Genomic DNA, 14051 nt, shown 5'->3' with positions numbered 1-14051 from the left:
TTCAGCCATGAAAAAGGAACAGACCTCTGACACCGGCCACAACACGGATGAACCTCAAAAACGCGACGCAGAGGGAAAGGAGCCGGGCATGGAGGCCACGTGTCATGGTATTCCACGGACGTGAAACGTCCAGTTGAGGTAAGTCTGCAGGGACAGAACGTGAGTCGGTGGTTGCCAGGGGTGGGGGGGGTGAGGGGAGCGGAGGGCTGACTCCTCCGTTGGTCGGGATTTCTTCTCCGGGTGATGAAATGCCCTGAAATGAGCGGTGGATAGCATGCGACCAGGAAAGCGCACTTCAGCGCATGCTTCCTAGAAAATAATTTCTAAAGGCGCTTTGACAATCCGACAAGCTCATTTCTGAGCCCCCATCAAAGCTGGTCGGGTGAGGTTTTTGATCACCTGGAGTCAAGCGTGCCCCTAACCAGCAGCCTCGTCCCCCAGTGCCACCTGCCGGGACTCAAGGGGCTTTGCACACGGGCAGCACCGGTGCCGGGCTGGGGGTCGGGACTCAGCGAAACGCCAGGTTATTCCAGCCGGTCACCCCCGGCGGCCCCTGGAATGCCACACCCCCGTGCACAGGCACATACACACCCACGTGCACGCACACAAGCGTGTGTGTCTAAATAGCCCAGGGGATTAACTGTCCTGATGCTGCACACTTGTGCTCCCTCCACACACACACACACACACCAGCTGCCCTTTGCAGAAGGGACCCTCCCCCCGCAAGACTGGGCTGCACCCGGGCCCCGGGAGGCACAGTGTCGTCCCCCGCCCAGGGAGGTGGACGGACAAGGCATCAAGGCACGGACCCAACGGAGGGTGACAGGAAAGTCCAAGGACGGCCGGAACACAGGGCCATGCTAGGGGACGTTCGGGGACTGCAGGAACCCAGAGGAGGGGCACCTGGCACAGCCCTGGAAGGGGGCACAGGGAAGGCTCCCAGAGAAAAGGGCCACCCGGGCCGAGACCCGCAAGTAACAAGCAGCCTGATGAAACAGACAGGGAGCATCACGTCCGTTCCCGGGAGGAGCACCAGCACACGGGCAGGCCCGACGCAAGTGCCGTATGTTCTAGAAACCCAGGGAAGCTCACTGGGCTGGCACGGAAACAGGCCAGGGCCTGGCCGTGCCCAGTCTTGGAGTGGGGTAGCCAGAGGAAGGTCTTTGCCTGGACCCCACACAATGCCCCAAGCCGGGCCCCGCCGGGGAAACGGCCACCTGGCCACAGCACCATCACTGACACTCCTGCCTCTAGACCCGTACGCTGCTGCACCCCCCAGACTCCCCGCTTCCGCCCCCTCCACACCTGCACTTGCGATGCCCGTCCCAGACTACTCTTGGGTCCAAACCCCGACCCATCCTCCAGGGGCCAGTGAAAAGTCACCTCTCACAGGCTGCCCTTAGGCATATCCCCAAGGGAAAGGAGGGCTCTCCAAAAACCCGCCACAGGGCCCCTGACCCTGCAGAGCCCCAGCCCCAGGCATCGAACCCTGGGGTTTTCCCAGCTCGCAAAAACAGAAACCGAGGCACGGCATGCTCCAGGCTCCACGGGCAGAGGAGGGAAGAGCATGGCAGGGAAGGACAGCATCCGGCTGGTCTCCGGGCAGGGCTGGGGCCCCCAGAGAGCGAGACCCTGGGGTCATCCTGAGACAAGGTGAGGAAACACTCCTGAACGGAAGGGCACCCAGCTTCCCCCGGAGCACCTCAACGCAGGGAGAAGCCCCCTCATTTGTTCTGCTGAGGCTCAGAGAGGTCAAGTCACTTGCCTGAGATCACACAGCACAAAGGTGGTCGGAACTGGGACTTGAACCCATGTCTGTCTGGCTTCAAAGGCCCTGCCAGTTCCCTGGCATCCCTGGTGGCAAGTAGGGAAGCCCTGAGGCAGGTAAAGGAGCCCCAAGGCGGGGCACTGGCCTCTGACCCGGGGCAAGGAAGGGCATCCATCCCTGGGATGTGCAGGACCATGGACCAGACCGGATAGAGGAGGTGGTCACTCCCCAGCCAGAGGCCTGAACCCCCAGCCGGAAGCCAGGAGCACACATCCCCCTTCTCAAACTGGGGTGAGGGGCAACCACCCCCCTTCCCAAAGGCCCTAGCTCCCCCCACCTGGGCCTCTGCCAAAAGCCGGCACACCTGAAAAACCAGCTCCTGGATAAACACGAGAGACACCAGACCGGCCCAGTCATAAGACTCCCCTGGAGCCCGCCGGGACCACCTTGGAGCTGGGTGGGTGGGCGGGCAGGGCCGGAGAGCCACCCAGGAGCACCGCGTCTGGGCCTCGCCTGCTCCAGTCCTCCCAGGCGTCCCACCAAGGACAGCCCAAGGGTCGGACTGAGGGGTGCAGGCCTCGAGACCAGGCCAGGGGAGGGGGAGGGGTTCCTGGGGGCTGTCGAGCTCCCCAGGAAAAACAAATGACTTATTTACTAAAAACAAAGTTAATACCCCTCCCATCTCTCCAGACAGCCATGCGGGCCATGTTCGCACCCCAGGGGCTCCCTCTCCTGCGGGGCGCACGTGCCCTGGGGGGCCACCAAGCTCCTGGTGGGAGATGCCGCCGTTCAGGCCACCTACCCATGACCCCGCAAGGTACTGCTGTCCTCCCCCTTCTCAGATGGTCAAACCGAGGCTCAGCCGACTCGGCAGCCGTCCACCTCACACGGTGGACAGTGGGCACACCGCAGAGCGGGAATCGGCCGGACTAGAAGCTTCTGTGACCAACCGAAATCTCAGTGATGCCCGCGGAAGTGTTCAGAACGGCCGCTGTCCATGCCGCGCGGACCACGGGCAGAGGTAGACGGCAAATGTCTTTACTTAGAACCCTAACGGGTAAAGTGGCTACAAGCGGCCCTACTCAAGTGGAGGCCTGCCTGTCCCCACCCCCTCCCAGTCAGCAGCCCCCCCCCAATACACTGCAGGCTCCGTGGAGGCCCACAGGCCTGTGTGACCACAGCTGAGTCCCTCGCTGGCCCCACTGTCCCATTTGCAGATGACCAAACCCAAGCACAGAGATCAGATGTCACTTGCCCGATGTCACACAGCCCCCTTCTAGGGGGCCCTAATCACGCTCCTGACCGGGACGCCGGCCTCAATGTCCCCTCCTGCCCACCTCCCCTCCCCGAACATATCCTGGCCTTGTTTCAGGCAAACAGAGACGTTCGACCCCGAGCTAAAAGAACGCAGGAGTGGAGATCAGGGACACACGGCCAGGAAACCGGGACGCCCGGAGATGGGGGAGACACCACCGGGCCCAGACCGCTGCCCTCGCCCGCCCCCCAGCTGTCCCCAGCCTCAGGGCATCATTGTCCCGGGAGCCCACCTGCACGGCGAGGGCTGTGTGGATGGGAGCGCGGCCGCGGGCAGGCTGTAATTTCATCGGGGGCTCGCAGGCCGGCTGCGTCACCAGACCCGGAGGATGAAATTCTAGCTCGGCGGACGGAGGGGTGCATCTCTCCTGGCTCCGGGTTAGTGCTCAGTGGGGGTGGGGACGGGGCACAGGCCGTGCCTTTGCGAACATGAATGAGCCAAAGGTACCCCTGCCTCTGGGTAGGTCCCCGATGGGGCTCTGCCAACCGGGTGTCCCTGACCCCCGCCACCGCTGCCACCGCAGAGCTAGGAGGCCCGGCCTAACGGTGGCACCTTACTCAGCCACCGAAAGGTTGATGAAGCCAGACGCAGGCTACGTTCTGTGTGACTGCATTTAGGTGACATTCTGGAAACGGCAAAAACTGCAGGGACAGAAATGCACAGTGGTTTAAAAAGAAGAGAGAAAGAAGGGCGCCTGGGTGGCTCCGTAGGTTCAAGCCGCTGTCTTCCGCTCAGGTCATGATCCCAGGGGCCTGGGATTGAGCCCCGCCTTGGGCTCCCGGCTCAGTAGGGAGCCTGCTTGTCCCTGTCTCTCTGCCTCTCCCGCTGCGGGTACTCTCACTGTTTCAAATAAATAAATAAATAGCAAAAAAAAAAAAAAAAAAAAAGAGAGAGAAAGAAATAGAAAATAGAAAACACACAGTGGTTGCCAGGGGCTGGGGAAGGGTAGGAGGCTGGGGAAGGAGCTCGAGGGGACTTTCAGGAGTGATGGAATGTTCCATGTCCTGACGGGGCGAGCTGCCTGAATGTGGACAATGGCCCAACCCCTTGGAAAGCACACGGATTAAAACTTGGGCTTTTCCCTGGCTCTCCCTCATCCCTCGACGAAACACAGAACAATGTGAGGGGTTGAGCCCCTCCTACGTGCGGGCCCGGGGCCGGATGCCAGGACCTGAGACCCCGCAGAGCTGGGGGGCAGGGGGGCATCTGTAAGTTTCCCACTGGCTGGTGGACTGACAGACAGACAGATGGACAGATAGGGACTCCCCTCTATACTGCTTCTGTCAGAAGCCAGAAAATGTACCTTGAACCACTCCCCCCACCCCACCCCGCCCTCACCTTAGACCCTAATCAGCAAACAGGCCTGGCCCCGTCCAGGAAAGAGGCCGCCTGAGGACTATCTCCAGCTTCTGGCCTCCAGCTGTGAGCTCAGGCCCTCCATCTCCAACTACACAGCCCTGCTGGGCACCTGCAGGGGCTGCCCAGGACCCCAAGCCCCTGAGCCAAGACCACTCACCTCTCTGGCTTCCCGCACCATCTCTGCACCCCTGCACTGGGGTGACCCACATTTCCATGTTCTGGAGGCCCCTCCCCAATCATAACCCCTGAGGCTCAGACAGGATGATGGGGATATCCTCCTCATTCTACGTGTGAGCACATATCCTGGACTTGGGGGCAGGGGACATGGCCCACAAGACCCTGCCCCTTACTTCCGGGCCACAGTCAGTCCACACTCCCGGGGCCTCAGCATGGTCCGGAGGCTGATGTCACACCAACGAGGCAACCCCCCCGCAAGGGGACAGGCCTGCACGCCTGTGACGCAACCCAGCAGAGACCCTCCTCCGCCAGCCCCCCCACCCCCGAGGCAGATCTCCAAGCCTTGCAGCGGGGAAAACATCACACCAACGGCCTCCTGGTGCTCAGGGCCGGCTCGGCATATCTGGATTGCAAATCCTAACTTGGGTGTCTGATGCAGTGTACCCCACAACTTCCCTGCCCCCTCCTCCTCCTCCTGCCACAGCGGCAGAGAAATCTCTGAAAACCAGGGCTTCCCAGACTGGGGATCCCTGAGTCCCCCCCACAGCACCCAAGCCTAACCGGGGATCCGGACTAGAGAAAGGATCCAGACTAGAGAAAGCCCGGCCAAGGAAACTAGATTCGGCGCTACCTGATTCCAACTCACCCAGACCATCCCTGAAGCTTTAGGTCGAGCCCTGACCCCCCACCCCAGCTCTAGGCCCAACCCCACCCTGAGCCTCTCCGCAGCCCGCAACGGTCCCCTGGCCCCGGAGGTCACGGCAGTAGGGTTGCCAGATAAAATACCAGACCCCGGTTCAGCTTCAGAGAAACAAACAAGTCAGTCTTCAGTGTAAGTTACATCCTCAATCCCGCATTATCCGTGGCTTACCCGAAATCCAAATTTAACCGGGCATCCCTATTTTTATTAGCCAGATCTGGCGACCAGAAGCAGGTGGTCCTGAGGGAGGGAGACAGGTGGGGGCACGCATAGCTCTGGGTTGGCCGGGCCCAGCTCTGGACCCCAGGAAGGGGGTCAGGAGCAAGAGCTCTGCCTGAGACACACACCCCACCCCCACGCGTCCTCCCCAGCCCGGGAAGGGACAAAGTACAACCTCACTCAGCTCACGTAGCAAGTCCCCGTGAAGGAGGGCTCAGCCCCCCACCGCCCCAACCCTCTCCCCAGGGGCTCTGCACCCCTTGCCCATCATCAACCAGGACCACACTGGGTGTGACATGACAGAGCAAGCTCCCTGTTGAGCACCAGCATCACAGAGTCCTAGCCAGACACGCCTGCCGACGAGGGAGCCGAGGGGGAGCCTGCCCCCCTGTGGCCCCCGCCTGGACACCCCCACCACCCACACGCAGAAGTCGCCGCAGAACGGGGGGCATCTCACTGCCTTCAACCATTTTCATCTCTTCCTGCTGGGAATGCCCTTGCAGCTGCCCCAAGGGTCCACGTCTCCCGGACCCCACACCCTTCCAGAAGGTTCCGTGAGCCCCTGGCCCCGAGTCCTGCTCCGCTCGGCAGTGTTTGTGAATTAACCCTGCAGGTCTCTTTCCCGGGGGGCCCCTTGAGGGGAGCTGGGCCTCGTGCTTGTCTCATAGAACCTGGCTTCGAGGCAACACAGAGGTGCCCACAGACAGCGAACAGACCGAGGACCGAGAGCCGCGGGACAGAGGACATCAAGGGAGCAGAGCCCCAGGCTCGTGGTGTGAGGGGAAGACACAGGCTGGGGTCATGGGGAGAGGGGGCCCCGGGAGGGTGGGGAGCGGGAGGCTCAGGGGAAGACCCTGGCGTTCTCCCCACTGGCGAGTGGGGGGCCTTCCCCGGAGACAGGGATTCAGGATCACAGAAGGAACTGCTCAGCCGTGCGGGCCAAGGCCCCGAAGTCAGACTCCATTCATCTCCTCAAGCAGCCACTCGCCAAGTACTTGGGGACCAGCCCCAGGACACCACGGACTCCAAAGCAAGCCTTGATCTCTGCCCTGGCCTTAGTGCACTTGGGGGACAGATGTGGAACTTCTGAGCGAGATCCCCAGTGGGACAGAGGAAGGACAGGACATCATGGGGGGACACAGAGGTAGCACCGTGGCCAGCCCCGGGATTCCAGCCCAAGGACACGACAGCCAGAGAAGCCTTCCCAGAGAGGAGCCGAGAGGGACAAATCCTGCCACCCCTACCCCTCGCGCTAGCCCGGTCGGGCCATCAGAGGAAGTCCCCCACTCCCTCAGCGGAAAGATGGGAAGAACCTTCCAGGGAGGAGGGACAGCCCGTGCCAAGGCCATTCAGGAAAATGTGGGATTCAAGACGCCAGTAGAGGAGGGGGGAGAGCTGACCCCCAACCCAGGACGGGGACGGCCCGAGGAGATGCGGTCTGTGCCTCCAAGGTCACCCTTGGGATACCAACGCTCCAGGGTGTCCTCACCCACCACAGGGCCGTGAGGTCCTCACCTGGGGCTTCCAACCATCCGACTGCCACCAAACTGTGCAGGCCCCGGCTGCTGGAGACGGGCTTCTAGAACAGCTGCGTCCGAGACCCCTATCACTATGCCTGCCTTCCCGACTATTCCCAAGCATCCAGTGCTAACGACCGCGGCCGTGTCGGCAGCTAGCCTGGCTCCGGGAGACTGCCTTCACCGAACAGATAAGAAGTATTTGCGATTAACACGCTGCTGCACGGGAAATGACCCCTCCTCCAGCACCTAGAGAACAGCGCCCTAAGGAAGTGGGTTAAGCCTGCCCCTACAACGACCATCTTCTGAGACCCCGCCACCGGACCTCCCGCCCCAGGTCTCCCGCATTTTCAACGCACGGGGCAGCGAGTGGCCACAGAGTTCCCACCTTTGCTTGGTTCCTCTGCAGGGGTCCTCTGGGACCCTCTGAGTCAGAGCCTCAACTTTCTAGGTCACTGGCAGAGCAGGCGAGGGAATGGGGTGTGGTCTGACGCCTCTCATATCCCAAAAGCAGGCCAGGGATTCCGACATCCTGTCACCTCGGAGCCCCGTCCGTCCCTTGGTCCAGCAGTCCCTGTTCAGAAGAGGTCAGCATCTACCTCGCAGCCTCCTGAACCCCTTCCCGCCATGGGTGGCTCGGGATGGGCACCGGACCACCCCCGTCGCTGCCACCTCTGTACCCAGACCCTCCCCGCCAGCCGCCAGCAGCAGCCACCAGCATCCTAGTCACTGCCACCTCCTGCTCCGAATAAATAATCGATGACCATGCCCTTTCCCTTTGGGAATGACGCTGCTGAAATAAATGGCTGCTTGGAAAGGCACCTCCCAAGCCCCGAGGACCCGGGCAGTGCCAAGAAGCACACAGTCCCAGCCACGGGGCAACTAAATCCCACAGGAGGAGGTCCGAGCAGCTTCTGGCCACCCCTTCCTCCCCCTGCGCACAAACGCCCACTCCTCTAGATGTCCATGCCTGCCCCTCCCCGCCGCCCCCAGGCCGGGGCAATCCGAGGGCAGTCCCACGCCCCACACCCCACACCTCCAGGACCACGCTCCATCCAAGGCAGACGCTTCCCCCGCGGGCCTGGCACCGAGACCCCCTCACTTGGGCTGTGGTGGGGACACAGGAGCCTCCCACTCAAGGCCTGGTGTCCTGGGAGGCTGGGTCACACGGCCAGATGTCCAGGGCTCCAGCACTGCCAGGAGGGCAGAACTCTGGGCTGCAAGGTCCCCCCTCTGCCCTGGGCCCAGGCCAGGGCATCGTTCCTCTGGCTGGCGGCAGGCCGGGGCTGGAGCCCAGGACAGGCATCAAGCCCATCCTTTCCAGGGACTCAGGATGCGGGTGGGGGGTGGGTGGGCATCAAGCACCCTGGGGCGCTCCCCAGGCCTCCCTGCCCAAGTGCAGGAACTCAGAGACCACCCACATGCGGGGCACCCCCAACTTGCTCTCCTGGAAGCTTCGGGGGCCCCCACGGCCGCCCTCTGAGACTCCTCCGCACCCTCCTCCAGAGGTTCAGCGGCCCCCCACTCAGGTCGGCCCCCTCCCAGGAGACCCCCGCCAGAAACCACCATGCCGGGGCAGTCCGCGCAGTGTTGGACTCAGCCTGCTTGCGGGGGGGGGGGGGCCGCCGGCCAGGGGAAGGCCCAGCCCGAGGGAGGCAGAGGTTGGGGGGGCGGGGACCCGCGGCCTTCCCAGCCCCCCTCCGCTCCCACACTGGCACCCGCCGCCGCGGGCAGCACGACTGACCTCATTCGCCAACTGCAGCAGCCTGCGGGCGCCCGCCGCCCGCCCCGGGGCGCCCCCCACCTCCGGGAGGGCCTGGAGTTCGTGGGGGGGGGGGTTGGTGACAGCTCCCGGCTCCCACCCCCTCCCGGCAGGTGGGGGCGGCCGGCCCTTCCCTCCCACCCCCACCACCACCCCCCGACCTCCCCGGCCCGAATTATAATCCCAGTCACGTGCCTCCCCGGGCACCCAAAAGCCGGACCCGGATTCTGGAGCACCTTGAGGGGGAGGGGGCCACGGGGGGTGGGGGTGGGAGGGGAAGGGGAGAAGGGCCCGGGCGCCCGCCCCCCGCAAAAGTTTCTCCTACCTTGGAGGATCCCCAAGCGCTCCTGCCAGCGGCGCCCCGGCCCCCGGCCCGCGGCCAGGACTCAGCCTCCTGCCGCTGCCGCCTTAATTAATCCGGGAGAATGGGGGAAGGCGCGGCGGAGGGCGGGCGGGCGGGCGGCGCGGCGCGGCGGGGGGGGCGCGGGGCGCGGGGCGCCGGCCGGGGAGGGGCCGCGGCGGGGGCTCTCGGGCCGGCCGGGGGGCTGGCGCTCGGCGGCCCCCACCCCCGGCGCGGGCTGCGGCGGAGGGCGGGGCGCGGCGCGGGGAGCGGAGCCGCGAGCGGGAGCGCAGGGAGGCTCTTTGTTCTGTAATCCCAGTAAGATTGCCAGCCATTCGCCCCGGCCCTAATCCCAGCCCCGCGCAACACCACCCTCCATTGGCTGCCATTTACATACGGGATTAGCCCGCCCGGCCCGCCCCGCGCCCCGGCCTGGGCACCGCGGGGGGAGCGCCGCGCCCCCCGCCCCGCCCCCGGCGCCCCGAGCGCGCGCCGCCGCCCCAGCGCCCGCCGCCAGGGGGGCCTGCGGGAGGGGCGCCCGCGGCCTCGGCGCCCCCTGGCTGCCGGGCGACGCCCCTCGGTCTCCCCAGCGCCCGTCGGGGGGCCGGATTAGGAAGCCGGGGCGCGGGAGTGGGCCCCCCCGGGCGCGGGGTCAAGGTCACCCGGCAGGGCGCGGGGAGGGCCCCCCACCCCCACCCCGGGAGCGGAGGCCGACGCCCGGCGCGGTGGCGGCGGCGACGGCGGCGGCTGGAGGACTGAAGGCGGGGGGCTGGTCACTCCCACCTTGCCCAGGTTGGCTTCCGGTGGCTGGTCCAGGCACCTCTCCCAGCCTTTGTCCCCGGAGATGGGACGGAAGGCAGGGGCATGCCCAAGGTCGCCGCAGACCCAGCCGGAGGCTCCCAGGCCCATCTCGGCTGGGCAGCCCTCCTGCTGATCGCGGGACTCGGGCTTCGGCCACCCGCCTCCCTACCATACCGGCCAGTCCTCTGGAATCCAGAAGCGCATTCCCCATCCTCTCCGGAGCCAGGCATCTGAACTCGGCACAAGGAGTCCTGCGCCGGGCCCCTGCCATGCTGGGCACTCCTGAGAGGGACAGAAGCCAGGCAGGCCCCAACCCCAGGGAGCTCCTGGCCTAGATGGAGAGAGCTGAACAGAGACTGAGAATCTTCCAGGTCCCAGCAAAGCCCACGAGGTCCTTGCCCAGCCTCCTGAGACCCTGCTGGGCACACAGCGGGCACTGGGTAAAGGATAAACTTCGGGGACCAGGTCTAGCCCACAAGCCCATCAGACCGAGCTCCTTCGGGCAGGGCAGGTCCACAGTGCACAGCCCGAAGCCAAGCCCAGAGGGGCTCAGGTGCCCCCCGAATGCCTTGCCCACAGCACTAGCCAGAGCAGTGGGGACTGGGAGCGAGGCCATGATCCCCCAGCCCCTACCCCACACTGTCCTTTGCCCTCTTGGGCGTACCTCCCCAACCCCGCCATCACCTAGGAGGCCGCGGACGCCTCGACCGAGTGCTGTGCAGCCCGCCTGAGACTCACACCCCCAACTGCCCTCTCCTGGCCTTGGTGCTGCAGCATCACCGAGGGGGAGGAGCTAGGACCTAGAGACTGTGGGTTCAAATCCTGGCTCCTCCTCTTAGCGCCATGTGTCCTTGGGCGAGGTACTTCACCTCCCTGCACCTCCGTTTCCCCCTTTTTTTTGCAGCCTCTCAGTAAACCACAGCGTGGCCCCTCAGTGGATGACTTCACTGAGCCTGTGGAGGTGTCTTGCATTGGCCTTAGACAATGAAGGGAACTGACTTGCTTAGGGACGTACATCATGGGCATGACGTGGCTGGCCCTGTCTCCGTAGCCCTGGTTCATCCCACCTACCGTGCCTCCCTCCATCCCACGGGCCACCGCCCATCTGGGGAGGTAAGGTGTGGCCTCTGTAGGCCCAACTGGGGCACTCTGGTCCCCGGAAGGGCCAGCTGGTTGGGCTGTTGGTTTCTAGGGAGAATGTTTTCCAGACCCCAAGTCCTGGGGCAGAGAACCCAAAGCGTCTGCAGCCCAGGGCCACCACCCCCTTCCCCCTGGATCTGAGCCCTGGCAGGGTGGGAGCACCTTTGTGTGCTCAGTACTGCCCTCTGCAGGCAGAATCCAGAGCAGCCATAAAGCGAGAAGAGTGTTGGGGGTCGGGTGCTCTTCTAGTCCAGAACAGCCAGCCTGAACCCCACCTCGCCCAGGCAGACTGGGGACAGTGTGGTGCAGTAGAAGGCCTTGGCCCGGCGTGTCTAGGCTCCGCCCCTCTATGTGGGACGAAGGTAAGACACCCGGGCTTGACCTTCACAGTATCTTCCCGGCCAGTGGACTGACCTCTCTGGGCCTGAGCTTCCTCATCCATAATATGGAGACAAGATAGTCCTTTCTCTGTAGGATGGCTGTGGGGGCCGAAGGACCTGTGGCACCGGAGAAATGCTTGGTGTAGTGCCTGGTGCACAGTAGGAACGCGGGGAAGGGTGCTCAATTTCATCTAGGGGCACAGTCCCAGTCACCGTCTTTGCTGGAACTGACCCTCCTGAGAAGGTGAGAATTCTAAGCACAAGGTCATGGGCATTCCGTTGTCGTCAAGTTCAATTCCTTCCTCTGGGAAGGGCAGCAGCTGGGAGGGGAGTTTGGAGGAGTCCTTGCTGGCGGCTGCTCCCTACCTGTTGGAGCTTCTACCATTTGCAGGTGCCTGGGTGGCTCAGTCGGCCAAGCATCTGCTTTTGGCTCAGGTCGTGATCCTGGGGTCCTGGGATTGAGCCCCGAGTCAGGCTCCCTGCTCAGCCGGGAGTCTGCTTCCCCCTCTCCGTCTGCACCCCCACTTGCTTGTGCTCTTTCCGTCTCTCTCTCAAATAAATAAATGAGATCTTAAAAAAAAAAAAAAAGCACATTTGCACGGTCCCTGAGGCCTGACTGCAACCCGCGTATTGCACAGACCTGGAAACAGCCGCTGCTCACCGCCTCCCCTTATCAACCCGGAAGCCAGAGGACTCCCTCCATCACAAAGCCTCTTCCATGCCTGCCGTCTTCCCGAGGACCCTCCTGGCAGGTGGCCTGCCAATCCCCATTTCACAGATGGGGATCAAGAATGCCAGGGATTTGTGGAAGTGAGTGTGTCCCCGGGGCATCCTGTATCCCCATCCATCCAGAGACTCCCTGGCAGGAGCTGGTCTCTCCCTCCTGGCCCAGTGCATGTGTTCCACTGTCTCCAACCAGCAGACTGGCCAGCAGGGAGAGTTGCCCACAGGGACTCAGCCCCCATGTCCCCCTGGGGTTGGGGCCCAGTCCTGGGTCCCTGACCTCCCGAGTGCATCATTTCCTTCTCCGTGATTTTGATTCCACTTCTCCTGGCTTCTTGCTCCTTGGAGGTAAGGCTCTAGGGGATCAGGGAACAGATGGAGGGACCGTCCCGCTGCCCCCAACAAGGTAACCCTTAGCTGGGGGCAAGCCTCCAGGGAACCTGGGACTAGGCTACACTAGACATGACCCCAGGGGCCAAGGGTGAGGACAGTGAGCCCAAGCACTTCCTCTTACAGGTAAGCAGCACGATTATGGAGACGGAAGGATGGACTCAGCAGCCTCACAGTGCGTGTCTGGGTGGACCTCAGGACTCCCCATCCCCAACCTGCCACGCCTTTGTGCCATCTCCGTGGCCTTCCTTGGCTTTTCAGGAAGTGATTTTCTCTGATAATTAGTATTCATCCTTTAAAAATAAGACTCGAACAGCTTCTGGAATGAGCTACCCCTGTTTCTCTTCAGAGACAGTCTCCTGCTCCACCACGGAGAGCAAAGGGAAAATCCGATTCAGTGTATGGAAACGGGCTCTGAAAGTGGCCAGCCGGGTCCCTACAACAAGGTCAGACAAGGCGGGTGTAGAGTCTGGAACGTAGCTGGGGCGCTCAGGCAATGTGGGGGCCATGTAGCCCCCGAGGGTAGGTGATGGCTCATTGGGGGCGGGGTGGAGGGGCCTCCTGAGTCTGTGACCCAGACCCCCCCCACCCCCACGCCACAGATGGGCCATTCCCCAGGCCACCAGCGACCCCTTTCATTCCCAGAACTGTTTCCGTGGCCACTAAGGACAAAATCACTTCTGTCTCTGGGGTGTCTGATCTGCAGAGGAACCTCCGAGCCTTCGGGACCCACCAACATAAAGCCCTCGCTTTGGGATTTCGGCCCCCACAGCTGGCCAGCCCAGCCGAGGCAGGAAGCAAGGAGGTCTGCCATCAGGGCACGGGCAGACCTGTGGCCTCCGCCTCTCGGGTCCCAGGGTTTGGCCCCGGCGACTCGTCTAGGGCACCGCTGGCCCACAGAAGTAGAACGTGAGCCACAAAATTTACGCCACAGAGGGAATTTTAAATTTCCTAGTAGCTGCGTTTAAAAAAAAAAAAAAAATGAAGAAGAAACAGGTGACATTCACTTCAACGATGCATGTTATTCACTCCAGCCTTGTAGTCAATGTACGCAGTCCAAACGGCATTCGTTTCAACGCATAATAGTATTTTCTTTTATATGGAAATATTTTCTATTTCGTAGTCCTTGCCTTAGACGAAGTCTCTGATATCCAGTGTCTGTAGTACACTTCGAACACCTTCCAGTTCGGCCGAGACAGACTTTTCAGATGTGGCTAGTGGCTAAGGGTCCCGTGGGAGCAAGTTCTAGCTCAGCTCACTGCTGACTTTGGGGAGCCCGGGACTCAGTTTCCCCACCTTGGGAGCTTGTCAAAGGTGCGGGCCCAGGCCCTCCCAGGAGACGGGTTGGCTTGACCCTGGAGCGCTGGGAGGGAGGCCCGGGACTCGGCTCTACAGAACACAGCCCCTAGCTTTTCGGACACACACTCAAGCTGAGGGAGTAGCATTCAAATTCTGGGGCT

At 63.0% G+C, this 14051-nt stretch overlaps 1 protein-coding gene across 4 annotated transcripts in view; it reads right to left on the bottom strand.

Annotated features, from left to right (window-relative positions):
* The window catches only part of GTF2IRD1 (GTF2I repeat domain containing 1), a 93953-nt gene extending 84697 nt beyond the window's left edge, over positions 1–9256 (bottom strand). For all 4 annotated transcript variants that reach the window (XM_044234089.1, XM_044234091.1, XM_044234093.1 and 1 more), the window contains exon 1: positions 9143–9256. The gene's annotated coding sequence lies outside the window, so the exon portion shown is untranslated. The remainder of the gene's footprint in view (positions 1–9142) is intronic.
* Between the last annotated feature and the right edge of the window lie 4795 nt (positions 9257–14051).

This window comes from Neovison vison, chromosome 14 (genome assembly GCF_020171115.1).
Source record: "Neovison vison isolate M4711 chromosome 14, ASM_NN_V1, whole genome shotgun sequence".
NCBI lineage: Eukaryota > Metazoa > Chordata > Mammalia > Carnivora > Mustelidae > Neogale > Neogale vison.
This window is presented reverse-complemented; position numbering and strand designations above follow the sequence as displayed.